Source organism: Ursus americanus, chromosome 31, assembly GCF_024610735.1.
Source record: "Ursus americanus isolate L20-20 chromosome 31, mUrsAme1.1.p, whole genome shotgun sequence".
Taxonomy (NCBI): domain Eukaryota; kingdom Metazoa; phylum Chordata; class Mammalia; order Carnivora; family Ursidae; genus Ursus; species Ursus americanus.
In genome coordinates this window covers 26,567,317-26,580,723 of record NC_142157.1, presented here as the reverse complement: position 1 = coordinate 26,580,723, position 13,407 = coordinate 26,567,317, and positions in this window count along the sequence as shown.

The following is a 13,407-nucleotide window of genomic DNA, read 5'->3' as shown; positions in this document are numbered from 1 at the left end:
AGAATAGGTGTGCGACACTGAAAGACAAGAGTAGCTCAGAAGTCTTACAATGAATGTATGTTATTTTTATCACTGAGAAAGCAAATAACCCCATTTGAGGAAGAAAGGGGAGTGCGGGAGCCACCCATGATGGCTACAGGGGAGAGGATCAGTGGGAACCTTCATCCAGAAAAGGGGCCTACATCCCCCACTGCATCTCTGGCTTTCCCTGGAATGGACCAAGAGGTCATACGATGGCTGTGATTAGCATCCATTGGTTCATCCTGAGTATTTGAGCACCTATGACGTGCTGTCCTAGGGGCTATGGATAGTGCGGTGAGCAGGGCACACACAGTCCCAGGCTTCCAAGCTGGCAGTCCAGGGAGAAGACAGGCAAAGAAACACAGTCACTGCAAGAAGGTAGAACAGTATTGTGACAGGGGAAGTATGGGGGCTAGGGGACAGAGGATGGGGCAGCAGGCAGGGAAGAGCTCTGATTGGGGAAGGTGGCCAGACTGACTTGAAAGGCATGTAGGAGTTAATGGGACTACGATGAGTAGTGTCCCAGGCGGGGGGCACAGCCTGTATAAAGATCAGAGGCAAGTGGGGACGAAAGCAGTCAGGGGGAGGGCACACGTGCGGGGCTGTCAGTCACCCGGTTGTGGCATAAGACATGGTGTGAGGCAGGGGTGCAGTCCCTGCCATTCAACAAACACTGTCTAGACGCTGGGGAGACAGCAGAACAGAGACAGAGCACAAAATAAGACCCTTGGGGGCTTCTGTCCTAGTGGCCAAGACAAAAACAAACCACAAAGCCAAGAGCAGCGCTTCAGAGCAAAGGGTAAGCAAAAGTCCTGGAGGGGAACGCCTGACGAGGGAGAGTGGGTGGGGCCCAGGAAGGTGAAGGTGGTGTCATGGCAGGTAGGTAGAGTCAGGAACATGCCAGCTCACCGTCACATCACTCCACCACTCAGGGCTCTGTGACTTCAACCAGATGTTCCAGAATGCTGCTTTGCAATCACAGGAAGGAAAAATTGCCAAGCTTTCAGAGGAGAAAGGAAAAAAGACAAAAAGAGTACTATGCTGGGTGCTTGGGTGGCTCAGTCGGTGAAGCATCTGCCTTCGGCTCAGGTCATGATCTCAGGGTCCTGGCATCAAGTTCCGCATCGGGCTCCCTGCTCAGTGGGGAGTCTGCTTCTCCCTCTCCCTCTGCCTCTCCCTCTGCTTGTGCTCTCTCTCTTTCTCAAATAAATAAATAAAATATTTTTTAAAAAGTAGTACGTTATGCTATAGTAATGATATACATATTATACTGTACTATATACACTATACAATGCTATATTAATGCTATACATACCATACTATGCTGTACATATTACACTATACATACTTTACTATATATAGCATAGTATAATATGTATAATATAGCATAGTTTACTATTATGCTATATAAACATATAGATTACGCTATACATATTATACTACACATACTTTACTATGCTATACATATTATACTATACGTAGTATACATATACATATATACTATACATACTATAGCACACATACTATATAATAGAGTAAGACTATACTATACCATACACAATACGCTATACTAATGCTTTATGCTATGCTATAGTATACCATACCATGCCATTATACCATAAAGACCATACTATGCTAAACTAATGCTATACTATGCTATCCATACACTATACATACTTGCTAATACTACACTATACCTGTTAAACTATACATACTATACTATGCTATATTAAGCCCATACTATACATATTATACCATAGTATAGCCTAATGCCTGACACATAATCCATGCTTCATAAATGTTTGTGGGACTGAGCTAAGGCTTCTCTAACTGAGAACTGGGGGGGGGGGGTCCTCTTTTTTCCACTTGCCTTTGGGACTCGAGCTCTATGCCCTGAGAGTTATCAGTTCCAAAACTGATTCTCTCTCCGTTCAACTGTCAGACCTGTTCAGATACGCTCAGAGGGAAGTGGTAAATGACAGGACCAGGGAGGGGTGCTTGTGGGTGAAACATCAGCCAGACTAATGACAGTTAATGGGAGGCTGAATCCCACACACCAGCCATACCTGTTGATCCTCTAATGAAGGAGGGTGTTTGGTGGGCATGCCTGCGGGGCTGGCGGCCTCAGGAGGCCTCGCCATGAGTGGGTCCTAACCAGTTATCCTCTGAAATGGGGCTTTGAACAAAAGCCACCTTGGATTCACACTTTATTCTGTACTTCTGGAAAAGTGGGAGGCAGTGTGCATAGGGAAAATGACGATGGGCTCTTGGCCTGGCCCTGCCCCTGACACGTTATGCAATCTGGTCCCAGTCCCCCTGCCACATCTCGGCTGCCTGGCCCCAGTCCACCTGGTCCTGGTCCACCTGCTGTATTAGTCAGGACAGGTTAAGCTCTGCTGTGGTAACAAGTGAGCCCCAGGGTCTTAGTGGCTGAACAAAATAAAGGTTTCTTTTACTCAGTCACTTTGCGGGCCAGGCAACTCTCCTCTGTCATGTGGCTACCCAGTCAGGAAGACTTGGCCTCCAGGTCCCAGTAGCAGGGAAGGAAGAGGCTTCTGGAGGGTCTTGTCTGAAAGGGGCTGGCATTCCTCTTACCACACACACAGCAGCCAGCTGAACTCATCACACGGCCACACCTTGGTGTAAGAGGGCCTGGAATGCAGTCCCTCCCCAGGAAGAGAAAAATGCATGGAGAGTGCACAGCGTCGCCTTCATTCACTCAACTATTAAATCCAGAAATTATTTAATTACGTTTTGGGAGGGGTACATAATATGTGCCATGGAATTAAGTGTGAGAGCTACAGAGATATCCTTGTCCTCAAGAAGTTCAGTGGGTGAGACAGACTACACAGTTTATTGCAGGAGCAGCAAAAGAGGCACCCAACCCAGCCTGGGCCAAGGGGCGGGCCGCCGTGCGTGCATAAGAAGAGTTGCGTGTGCCTGCGGAGACGTACACATGGTTATCATGATCTTTCCTGACGTAAAGCATATGTAGCATGCAATTCATAAATAATGCTGAAATATACAGTATTCTATACTGTGCCTAGCCAACTGGTTCTCACGGAACGCCCTCATTGGTTTTTGCCAAACCCTTGCATTCAGCCATGGGTGGAGAAGCAGAGTCACATCCCAATCAGCTCTCTCCCCAATGACTTTCTTGTCCTTAAATCTGTTATGTGATCTGCTCATCAACTATCTCTCCCTTTCATACTAATTATATCTATTAAACTGAAACATTTTTTTAAAAAAAGATTTATTATCTGTTCTGGAGAGAGAACAAGCGGGAGGAGCAGAGGGAGAGAGAGCGAGAACCCCAAGCAGACTGCACCCTGAGTGTGGAGCCCAATGCGGGGCTCACTCTCAAGACCCTGAGATCACGACCTGAACGAACAGAGTCAGATGTTTCACCCACTGTGCCACCCGGACACCCCTAAACTGAAACCTCTTTTGATATGAGCCACTTACATGCTTAATGAGTGAAGTTTTCAAATGCTGAGAAATGTTCCCTCCATTTTGTGTATTATTCACCACGTAATGGCTAGGGACCCAAAATCTGCTTTTAAGTTTAATCTGAATTACTAGCGTTTTCTTTCTCGCATCCCTTTCTGAAGTATAGACAAGCAACACACCAAGCCCTGGTTTATAGCATTCCCCATTTCCATGGTGTAACTACAGCCACCGCGGCCAGTTCCCAGCTACGGAGCTGACATTGCTGAAGACAGAGTCGGAAAGCCAAGCGCGGCAGTAAGCGGGCCAGGGTATTTCCACCGGACGGAGAGAATGGACGTAAATAATATCAAGAGCCTAGGAAATAACAAAGTAATCAGGAAGCGATGAATTTAGGGTACTTATTGCCTTATTTAGTGGTGAGTTCATATCATTTAATTTTAGGACGATGGCTGTGTTTAACAGCTGCCCTGTAAAATTCCTGAAAACTTCGCCATCTGGCCAGCCAAGGCAAGCCGGCTCTCACCGGCACCCAGAGACAGGGCCGAGGAGGCAGGAGCTCCGCCTGAGCTGAGTGGAGGCAAGCGTTGCACTTATTCCAGAAGAGGAAGGAAGAAGGACCGTGCAGGCTGGTGGGAGCACCAGCTGAGCCAGGGAAGGATGGAATGACTTGAGTTGGAACAGGGTGACCACCCAGCCTAGCCTGACCGCGACAGTCTCTGCCTGTGCTCATCGCCCACAGCCCCCTTTTATTTTCAGAAGTGCTTGGTTAGGGACAAAAATGGTACAGCTTCCCTCTACTAAATGAAGAGCTGCAGCCCCTCTGGGACCCCCGAATCTTGCTCTGCATGGGCGTGGGGGAGGAAAGGCTGGTTGGTGGGCAGAAAAAACAGGTAGCAAGGTGGGGAGGAAATGGTGGTGGGGGCCAGGGAGGTCACATTCTGGGAAGTCGGGATAGAAACGGAAGGCTCTAGGATGGCAGGCTGGCGGCTAGAGAGGGTTTCTGTATGGGAGGAGCCGAGCTTGGAGGCCCAGTGAGGGCCCAGCCGGCCGGTCTCATCCAGAGCCAGTGGCCAAGCAATTATTCACTGTAGCTCACACAGCTGGCCAGGGGAGAAGCAAGAAATGCATGTGATATCAAGTGTCTAGCACCCGGCCTCCTGACAATGAGAGAAGAGGTGGGCAGGACGGTGGTAAGTGGGGTCACAACTCCTCAGGTGGTTGATCTCCTGTGGGAGGCTCGAAGTTCCCAGGACAAGCACGCCTGGGTGGCTCAGTCAGTTAAGCGTCTGCCTTCAGCTCGGGTCATGATCCCAGGGTCCTGGGATCAAGCCCCATATGGGGTTCCTTGCTCAGCGGGGGGCCTGCTTCTCCCTCTGCCTGCCGCTCCCCCTGCTTGTGCTCTGTCTCTCTCTGACAAATAAATAAAACCTTAAAAAAAAAAAAAAAAAAGAACAACAAAAAAAGAAATTCCCAGGACAAAGCGGGAGCACCTCCCAGGTAAGAGTATCCCCTGAGGCTCGTGTTGGGGGTTTTTCCCACATGCTTGTTCATATCCTCCTCACTTTCTCAGCCAGTAACCCTCCTGAATGCCCCAAAACCTAATCCCTTCTGAGCACACCAGTCCTCTCATTTTCTCCCTCATCGAGACGGGGACCACAGGCCCTTCCCTTGGGCACGAGCCGGGGGACAGCACAGCCACGCTGGAAGCCCTCTGCCTCCCAGGCTGTAGGCCTGCGCACATGATCCCACGTGTCAGGGCAAGGCCACACTGCTCTCTGGCAAAGCAGCCCAGGACCGTACTCCCAAAGTCTAAATGTACTGAAACCTTTATGAGTCTTTCAAACCTTCCATAAATAAGGCAAAGAAGTTAGGGAACATTCTTTGGCCTTGAAGAACGAGGGGAAGATTGGGGGCTCTCCAAGCTTCGTACCATGTAGCCATATACCTTTCATGGCCGTGTTTCATGAAGAGTTGAATGGAGGGACGATACATCTACGTGCTCTTCTGGGGACTCTGTGTCTGTGTGTTTCAGATCATAGGTAGGTAGGGAGATACATAGACGATAAAGTTCACATACACAGATGAATATACTGATCCTCACATCAGTCCTCGGAGGTGACTTCTAGAATCCCACAGCTGGTAAATGTCAGAGCTGAGATTTGAACCCAGGCAGTGTTGCTCTTGGCTGTGACACTAAGCCACTTTCCCACGCCCAGGGGGGTCATTGGGCCTTTCTCACCCCTCTGCAACACATAGGAGCTGGGAGTCACATCCCACGTGGCATTAGACTCAGGGCGGGCCCAGGTTGTGGGGCCCACAGCTTAGACAATTTGGGGGGAGTCCCTCTTTAAGACAAAGACTACAGAACTGTGACTGCAAATCACACAGGCTGTGGAAGACGCTGAGCAAGTGAGGGTCCTGCATTTTAGGTCTCGCTGGCCTTGTGGTGGATAGGCTCCTGCCCTGTAGCCTCTGGGGCTGTTAGTCCCCAGTCATCTATGCTAAGGCTTCCTGAAGTCTCTTGTGTCCACTGGCCCCTTGTCTGTCTCTCCCCACCCCAGAAGGGGAATCTGCAAGGGGGTCTGATGGAAACCCCAAAAGAGCCTGCACCTCTCTCAGCCTACTGTTGAGAGGAGTGCTGGAGGCTGAGCCCTGGCCGTGCTCAGAGACATTCAGACCAGAAGCAGCTGGCACCAGGCCCACTTCCCAAAAGCGTGAACAGCCAGGAGGAAGACATGGAAAATTTTCTGACCAGCCCCGAAGCTGGTGGGATCATTAAAATGTAACCTATCCAAGGTCACCCATGTGGCCTGAGGCTCATGTGGAAACACAGAAGGAAAAAAGGGTCTGTTCTCTCTTGAATGCCACAAACGGCTCTTCTTTTAAGAGGTACAGACAGGGTCACAGATGACCTGAGCCAAAAAGCCTCAGTCTCTAGGGAGCAGTCCGTGTGAGCATCGCCACGGGTTGTCTTTGGTTCCTAAGCTTCAGAGACCAGCACCGCTGACTGGAAGATTCCACCAACAAAGGCTTTCACAGGCTCTTCCTACCCTCTCCCTTCCCTAACAACAAGGACAGGCAAAAGCCATGAAGGGGTGAGGGGAAGGGGAACGTGAGGTTCCGTGGGGGAGGGGCTACACTGCAGGAAAGGCAGGGAGAGGGCTGTTGAGGGTAGGTGGCCCAGCACAGGGTCCCAGAGCCAGGAGGGTGGGGGGATGGCATGCTCATGGAGGAGGGGGCAGCGTGACAAGAGGTGAGCCACACACAACGGGAATCGAAATGTTAAGGACAGTGAGAGCCAGCTTTGTCCGCGTCTGAGAAGGGTGCTACCGACACAGGAGAGACAAAGGAGAGAACTAGAGTGAACCCCTTGGTGTTGGGCTGGAATCGGAGTGCTGGATGTTTTCAATCTACGTCGAGAGAAGGAGAAATAGACCGCCGTAAATGTGTGTAGACACATATTCATACACACGCGTTCCCGCGTTCTGCCCACAACACTACAATGTCCTCAGGCATGCGTGGCGCCCAGGCGCTGACTCCTGAATACCACTGTAGAAGAAAAATGGTTCGTGACATGCGTTAAGGATGGCGGGTGATTCAGGGGGTTCTGTGGTAGGGGCGAGTGATCAGACTGGATCCAACCCCAACACGGGGAAGTCAGGGCTAAGGGGCATTCCTGCTCGACAGCTCCACAGAACTCCTGCTGAATGCAGACCAGGGTGCGAAGGTGTCCACGTCGGGGACGAGGAATTTGACAAGATAGCCAGGGTGCTTGGTGTGGGCCAGATAGGTGGTGATAAACTGACTTAGCACGGGTCTTGCTCAAAGTGGATTCCACAAGGATGGAGAGGGAGCCCAAGGTGGGCCCAGCAGAGAGCTCAGAGGAGCCCAAATAAAATTAGATCAAGGAGAGTCTCTGTCACCATCCACTGTCCACCAAAAAGACTTGGGGCTTTTGAGAGGAATGGCCCATTCCAGAGCTTGGGACAGGAAACTGCAAGATCAGCCTAAAACGTATTTTTGTGCTAGAGAATCCAGAAGTGCTCAGAGAATGACACATCAGAAGGGCACAGAAGCCCTCTGGAATGGGCTCCCACTGACCACACTGGGGACAATCTGCGCATCAAGATAGATGATAATAATAATGAGTCATCACCCATGGGATGGACTAGGAAACCACAAGTCCACACATACTCCAATTAATCAATTAGTTACCATCATCATCATTGTATTTAGAATTAATCAACTTTATTTGATGAATAAATGGATATTTCCATGGTTTCAAGGTGCCTCTCCACAAAAATACTGAATAATTACAAACACAAACTGGCTTCCTGCAAGGACTTGGCAGATGGACCCTAATCAGGGAATCAACTTTCCATCTGTGACAGAGCAAGAGGAGACCATGTGCCGGCGGACAGGACGCGAAGACCTGAGTCACCAAGGGGCACCCCAAACGCAATGGAGTCTGCAGTGCTCAAAAGCCTAGACACCACGCAAGCGCACGAGACTCTCACAGATGGAAGGAGACTGAAGAGAGCTCACAGCCAAATGCCACGTGTGATTCTCTGCTGGATACATTTGGTCAAAGGCCTTTATTGGGGACTGTGGGGGGATCTGCAGGGGGCAGGATGACCAAGTGCTAGGAATGGAGCGGACACACTTCCTGATGTGACGGGTGTATCGTGGTCATGCAGCAGAACGTTCTTGTGTGTGGAGATGACAACGCCGAAATGTACAGGGGTGAATGGGGGCACCATGTCAGCAATTTACGGATCTGGACAAACATTTATACTGTGCTTGCAACTTTCCTGTAAAAGTTCGAGGTCGTTTCTAAATGCACCAGTCAGTCTTCTGTGAAATTACGGTTCCCGGGGGTGGCAGGGGGCTAGAGAGATCAGTTGGTCAGACGCCCTGTCAGGGGGACTGGGTGGGTTTTATTATCCCCATTTCACAGAAGAGATAGTTGAGACCAAGTGGGAAGCACAATGGGCCTTCAGGCACTCGTTTCATGAATGGGCTGAAGGAGGGGATGGATGGCAGCAGTCAGACATGAAACAGCGCAGGCTGCCTCTGCACCTTTTCGGGGGTGTCCCTTCCACTGGGACCTTTCCCATGGGGTCCTTTCCTAGAAGTTTCCACACTGAAATCAGAAGAGGAAAACATAACAGAATTAGGTGTGGACTTGACAATCAGGGCTAAACCCAGATGGCCGGGGACCTTCCATCTATAAGTTCCTCTCAAGAAGAGAAGCTGCCTCTGTGGCCCATTCAAGCGCCGGGGGCCTGTGGGGGGGGGGGGACGGGTTAGGTGGAGAAGGAATTGAGGAGCAGCCTTCTCTAGGAGATAGGTAGATATTGCTCGTGAAAAGACAATGATTTTAGGGGAGACAAGGACGTGTATCATAGGGGAGAGAAGAGATAGGAGGCAAGGCCATGGTTTTGGTGGAAAGCAGCAGGGAGTTCTCCCAGGGAGGCTGCCGGCACTGCTCTGGCCCTTGACCGTGAGACGGTCTAGTCTGTGCCAAGCCCCACGAGACCACAGAGCTGGATGCTGGAATGCCAACGCTCATGATTTAAAATGAAGCACAGAGATTGCTGAGGTCCCGTGGCTGCTGTGTGACAGGGGATGGCTCCGGGGATGCAGGAGTGGCACCAGGCTGGAAATCCTTACACATCAACACCCGGCGGGGCTTTCCCCCCTTAAGTCAAACTCCTTGAGACATCAAATCAAAGGTGGCAGTCATCTTATTAAAAATACAACCTGCCATAGACTTGAATAGAAAGAATGCTCCCAGGCTCCTGAGGGACAGACCATGGTGACAACGTCCTGTGAAGCACGGCCACTGTCATTTCTCTTTTTACATATAAAGAAACCAGTCCAGGGCCACTCTGCAACCTGGTCAGAACCAGAACACAATCCTTCCCCCTGCCCTTGGGGCTTTTCTTCCCCTACCAGCTGTTTTTATCAAAATAACCTCCGTTTGAGGCGTGCCTGGGTGCCTGAGTCGGTTAAACTTCTGACTCTTGTTTTCAGCTCAGGTTATGATCTCGGGGTCATGAGATCGAGCCCTGCCTCTGGTTCTACAAGGTGCATGGAGCCTGCTTGAGATTCTCTCTTTCCCTCTCATTCTTCCCCTCCCCCCACCTCATGCTCTCTCTTTTTCTCTAGACAAATAACAATAACAAAAATAACCTCGGTTTGAATGAAACAGAACCAGGTCTGGTCCCATTTTTCTAGAAGCATTGACCAGTCAGCCTGCCTGAAAGTGGTCACAGGCTTGTAGGGAAGGAGGCTGCCTGGAACGGTCTTCTCTTCTGTCATCCTACAAACTCATCCCAAAATTTACTCCCTTTGAGACCAGGCAGATGAGGTCTGGCATGTGCAGATCCCTTATAGGCATGGTGTTTCATATACAGGAGAAATGACAAAACCATCACACCCAAAGGGCACCTGGGGAGCCTATCTGAGCTCTGAGCTGCATTAATAGGGTATCAACTTGCTTGCTGTTAACAAAGAAACCCAAATAACTTTGGCTTAAGATGTAAATCGGTATCTCTGTCCTGTGAAAGTTCAAATGAGCAGGCAAAGCTAGCACAGCAGCTGCACAACTATTAGGATCCAGGATCCTTTAACTATTGCTCTGCCATCCTCAACATGTGCTTCCATCTTGTGGCCCAAAATTGCTGCTCCAATTCCTGCCATCATGTTTGCATTCCAGCCACAAGGAAGGTGGCCTGGCAAAAGGCAAAGGTACACCACTTCCTTTTAAGGACATGACCCAAAATTTGCACACGCCTCATTCCCATGCACACTGCATTTGCCAGAACTTTGTCACATGGTCACAGCCAGCTACAGGCGAAGCTAAGAACCTAGCAACTCTAGTGCTCTGTACTATGTAATAATAACAGTACCATGCAATATAGTACTATGTAATACATGCATACTGGGGCACTGACTAGCAATTCTGCCACACGGGTAATGCATTTTAGCAGCTCAGAACAGAGAAGTCTTTTTCTCTAGTGCTCGCATGTTCAGGCCTAAGCTGGACCCAATTTTCTCTGCTCAGAAGTGCACACTGGGATCTGAGCCAGACTAGACCTGTGTGCGTGCCTCGCCTCTCTCAGGAATCTGTCCTAACATTCCACACTCTCTCTCTCTCTTGTCTCTCTCTCTCATGCTTTCTGCTTTGGACTCAGGCTGGGCCTCCTGCTGTCATCAAGGGGAAGCTGTGGGGCACCTCCTTCTGCACATCATCTGGAGAGAGAAAGGTGATCCCTCCATCTGGAGAGCGAAAGGAGATCCCCAGCCCTCCCGCCCCCTCACCTCAGCCCTGGGAGAAACAAGCCTCCCTTGGCCAAGGGTGACTTCTCAGACTCATCAGGCAGCCCCCAGTACAGCCTGTGCTGTGGGCGGGAGTTGGAACCAACCTGTGAGCATGTAGGGAAAGGGTGAAAATCACCATCACCCACGTGTGTGTCCTGTGTCAGTGGCAGATGCCCAAGAACAGCAGGGATACCCGTCCTCGGCGGCCAGGCTGAGGGCCCCGCTGCACACGTGGCTGGCAGCTGCATCCCTGCCTTTCTTTTGCAACTGAGCCATTTTGGAACATCCTTCTGTACCGAGGGAGGTGCCATTTGGCCTCAGACACTGGCATTCGGGACAGCTTCCGCGGAGGGCAGAGATATGGGAACTCAGAGTCCTGTGTTTAACAGCTCTGTGCCCTGAAGGGCTGTGCAGCGTGGTGGTGAAACGTACAGGCTTTGGAGCCAGAATTTCTAGACTCTGGTCCTGGCTCCGGTGTTTATTACCTTGGGACTATGGGTAAGTTACCTGGTGAATCTAGATCTTCGTTTCTCACATGTAAAATGGAGATCATTGTGCCTATGTGGTGGAATTGGTGAGTAATACATGGGTAGCACAGATCAGTGTCTGGCCTATAGTAAGCCTTCGATACTATGCCTTAATCTTCAGCCACTCCTATGCCTTAATCTCTTTGAGCCTCAGTTTCCCCTTACACATAAATGAGGAAACTATTTCTACACTCAGTGTGGGACATTAAGGGTGAAAACATCTTGCATTTCTAGAAGGTTTTCGATGTATACATTTTCTTCTCTGCTTTCCTGGGTCTGGCTTCTCTATAAATAGCAGGAAGAAAATGATTATCCCCTCTTGCCCTTCAAGAGCGTTCACACTGGTTCTCAATCCAGAGAGGGGTCCTGCAAGTGCCTTGTTTATCAGTGTGGCTTTCCTGCCCTCTGCACTGTGTTCTGGCCAACCCACAATCCCCATGACTGCCAGAGTGCTACCATCACCAGAGGGCAGAGGGAGGCAGGCAGGGCGCCCTGGTGCATTCTGGGACCAGTGGCCTGGGAAACCCTTCTGGCATCTCGAGAAACGTCTTCACCATCAGTCCTGGTGCCCAGGTGCTGAGGGGCCGCTGGATGGAGGCACACCAGGACGCCAGGGGATCTCAGGAGGAAAGAAGAAGGGTCCCAAAAGGAAGATGCCAGTTCCAGGAACAGACCCCCATGAGAAGTGAGATAGGATAGAGTCCTTAACAAAACAATGCATTTTACTTATTTTTTCACTGGCCTCACCATAAAGGAACTAATCTCATTCTTCCCAACATACGTTTACTAATTACAATATTGGAAGCCTCGAGAACACCACCATCGGAGTATAAGTCATCAGAGAGCAAATACAGGCTTGGGGAAATAGAAGCCAATACTGTCACAAGTCAGTCCCTGTGGCTTTGTAAGCTGGCTAGACAGTAGGGAACTTTCTCCCTCTAAAGATGCAAGGAGGCTGGGTATGGGTGTAGAACGAGGACAGGGTCCCGGCTTGCTCCTGATGGCCTTGATCCCAGCTTCCCGACTCTCCCCTGACCGGCCTGGGGCTGCCCCTCCCCTCTGCTCTCCAAGCATCAGCTGTCCTTGCAGCCAGTGCTCTCCACCAAGGTTTCATTAAAAGTTCTCCCCTGTGATTTTGCAGTTTGACAGCTGGTTGCCCTTCTTAAAACGTGTAAGCCTTTAAGTAAACACACGCTCAGAAACGGAGAACATTCTTGTGAATTCCCTTTAAGCTCTGTGTTAGGTTCAGAATGGGTAATATGGGTTTATACTGATAGAAAAGTCTAACCTTAATTTCAAAACTATTTTGTAAGTGTTCAGAAAAGAATGTAAGTCTTGTATGCCAGTGGTACCCCAGGTATCCCCAGAGATTCGTGGTTCAGAAGCCAAGACTAAGGCCACGTCAAGCCTGTTAAAAAGACAGAGAAAGGGGATGGCAGAGTGCTGCTAGTCATTTACACTATAGTCTAAATGCTATAGTCTAAAGTCTACCTTTCCTGAGAAGTTTTCAAGTCAGGAGAGGAGAGAAAAAAAGAGGACAGGGATGGGAAGGGGCAGCCAAAGGCGTGCAGAAGGGAGGAAGCTGGGATTAGCAAAGTCAGCCTTCACCTCTCTGCATCTGGGTCAGTCCTGATCCTCTGACATCACAGACCAGGCATTTGTAGCATGTGTGACACACCTGCTGGTCCCAGAACATTCCATTCTGAGGCTCCTTGCCAAGAGAAGGCTGTGTGAAGCCCCAGGGAGACCAGGACCTGGCTGGGACCTGGTTGGGAGTTTAGGCCACTATAATTATCAAGCTGGGCAGCTTCCTCGGGAGATCCTTTCAGCTGCTCATTCCCTCTTGGCTTCTGGGCTGCCTGGGCCCCACCCTTGCAGAGGAGGAGGCCCTGTGTGGTGTGGCCAGGCCCACCCCAAGGTGATTTACAGGCCAGGCCAGAAATGACATCATGCCTCCCCCAACCCCCACTACACCCCCGGGGCCTGGAGGACAGTTTGCTGGAATGTCTTCATTTCTGGCTGCCGCACTGGCTGCCAGGGGCATATCCTTTTCTCGGGGGTCTTGGGAAGGGGATTGAGCTGG